Genomic DNA, 2,668 nt, shown 5'->3' on the forward strand with positions numbered 1-2,668 from the left:
TCCTGTGTAAGAGTGAAGGAGTAAGTCGAATTAATCTTGTCTTGCTTCAATCTTTACTACAGAGTCGTGGTTGAAAAGAGAGATAGTTTACGAGTTGAAGGAGAACCAAAGCTAAGGTGCGAAGCGAACATCCTTTCATTTTCTTAGTTTACTTACAATAGGGAGAGAGAGGGAGGGAATATCGTCTTTGGGTTTGGGTAAAGGAGAAGGAGTTAAAGAAGTAGGATCAGGAGGAGGAGAAGAAGTAGTTTCTTTCTTTCATCCTTGTCTTAGAGTTAGTGAATAAATAGAATTGCGCCTCTAGCCTGACTACGCTACCCAACCTGCTGATAAAAGGTCGAATTCTGCAGGGCGCACGAAATGTCGATCAAATCCCTTAAAGTTCGTCTAAGATAAAGTAAACAATCAGATCTATCTGACTAAGTTGATGATGGACCGGATCTCGAAAGGCGAGGCGAGAGGCTTGAATAAAGAAGACGTATGAGAAAGGGAAGATCGAGAGAGGCTTATTGCACGAAGCTGCCGGGCATCCACGTAGGACCTGTTGCGAAGTCTTCCCAAAAACAAGCGTCTTCCTCCCACCCCTCCAAAGCTTCCTTTGTTGGGTCATTTGAACCTCCTTGGCTCTCTCCCCCATCGCTCTTTTACTGAGCTTTCGAAAAAATATGGCCCCGTCATGCTCCTCCAACTCGGCTCTGTCCCAACCGTCGTGGTCTCCTCTGCCGCTGCTGCAAAAGAGTTGTTCAAATTTCACGACCTTGCTTCTTGCACCGTCCTTGCTCAACAGGTAGTGGAAGACTTTCGTACAACTATGTTGACATGAGTTTCGCTCCATACGGTGAAGAACACTGGAGGAACGTTCGAAAGATTTGTATGTTTGAGCTCTTCAATGCTTCGAGGGTTCAGTCGTTTCAGGATATTAGAGAAGAAGAGGTGGGTCTGTTATTGAACTCAATCTCTCAACATTCAAATCTTGTTGATCTCTGTGAGAAATCTTATTCTCTCACAGCAAACATAATAACCCGGATGGCTTTTGGGAAGAACTTCAGAGGGGGTGTGCTAGATAATCACAATTTTCACCATGTTGTTCGAAGAGCCATAGTATGACTCGGATATTTCTCCGCGACTGACTACTTTCCCAGAGTGGGTTGGATTGTTGATTGGCTTACTGGCGTTCATGGAAGGTTGGAAAAGAGCTTTTTTGAGTTGGATGCCTTTTTCCAACATGTAATTGATGACCGCATCAACTTCCAGGCCACTTCTCAGAAAGAAGACAATATTATCGATGTTCTGTTGAAATCAGAAAAAGATGGATTGCGACTCAGTAGAGATTGCATCAAGGCACTTACAATGGTAACCTCAACTTATGAATAACTCCAATTGTAACTCATATATTTAACTTTTTTTTGTTCTTGGTTGTGTATGTTTTAGAATATATTTCTAGGTGGAGTTGACACAGGAGCAGGGGTCATTGTTTGGGCAATGGCAGAGGAACCCAGATAGGGTGAAGGAGAGTCAACTCGAGAAGCTTGAATATCTAAAAATGGTTGTGAAAGAGGTTCTCAGGTTGCATCCTCCCATCCCGCTTCTTCCCAGAGAAACCATGTCTCATTTCAAGCTCAACGGTTACGACATTGATCCCAAATGTCATCTCTATGTCAACGTTTGGGCGATTGGGAGAGACGTGAATTACTGGAGTAACCCAGAAGAATTCTTGCGGGAGAGATTCATAGGAAGTGATATCAATTACATAGGACAACATTTTGAGTTATTACCATTTGAAGCTGGTCGGAGAAGATGTCCGGGGATGAGTATGGGGATCCTCGCAGTGGAGCTCACACTAGCTAATCTGTTGCTTTGTTTCGATTGTTGGACATGGAAGAGAATGGTGATCACCCCCAAGAGATCACCTCTCAAACTTATTCCAATTCGCCACTTAAGAGTGTAGCTCAGTTCTTGGTAAATTTATGTTTGCAAGTACCATGGAGTTACTCTATAAAAGAAGGTGAACATAGATTCAACACTATTCCTCTTTTTCAGGAAATGATTTAAGGTTATATGAGTAGGGATGCATAGTGTGAAGTTATATGAGAATGTATTCATGTTTTATCCTTCCCCAAATGTATTTAAGTCCGGCCAAAAGGAGTATGGAAAATTGTAAATTCTGCGCTCTGGATCTTGATGGATGTTATCACTCCGTTGAACATGTATGTCTATTTTGCATCAATGATGTATACTCAGCTATTTTTCATGACTCATTATTATGATAAGTTTAGAGATTTGTAGTTAGAGTGACAAGTAACTAAGTTTAGACCTAATCTTTTCCTATGAGCTTAACAAATCACTACAACAAATGAAGCACCTCAGGAGTATTCTTAAGCTACTAGTTGGGTGAATGATTTCTTAGTTTCGGGGGGACCAAGGGTTCCTGATCAGTACCTACTTCTTCTAGCCGTTTCGCATGAGAAATGTGAGACCCATGTCATACAGCCCATTAGCTGCATGGGATAAGGGTGGGGTCGCGCCCCCAATGAGGGAGACTATCATGGACCTAAGAGGTATTCAGCACACCCCTAAGTAAGATATCATATAGTCTCAGATAACCAGAGGTAGCGCCTCGTAGAGAGACACTAGTCATTCACAACTTGGCCTAAGGAACTCTTAGGGT

The 2,668-nt window shown here is 42.5% G+C and overlaps 1 pseudogene; it reads left to right on the forward strand.

The window, feature by feature from the left end:
* The first annotated feature begins 360 nt into the window (after positions 1-360).
* LOC111458733 lies at positions 361-1,948 on the forward strand (annotated as a pseudogene).
* Positions 1,949-2,668: the final 720 nt, after the last annotated feature.

This window comes from Cucurbita moschata, unplaced genomic scaffold, assembly GCF_002738365.1.
Source record: "Cucurbita moschata cultivar Rifu unplaced genomic scaffold, Cmos_1.0 Cmo_Scf00021, whole genome shotgun sequence".
Taxonomy (NCBI): domain Eukaryota; kingdom Viridiplantae; phylum Streptophyta; class Magnoliopsida; order Cucurbitales; family Cucurbitaceae; genus Cucurbita; species Cucurbita moschata.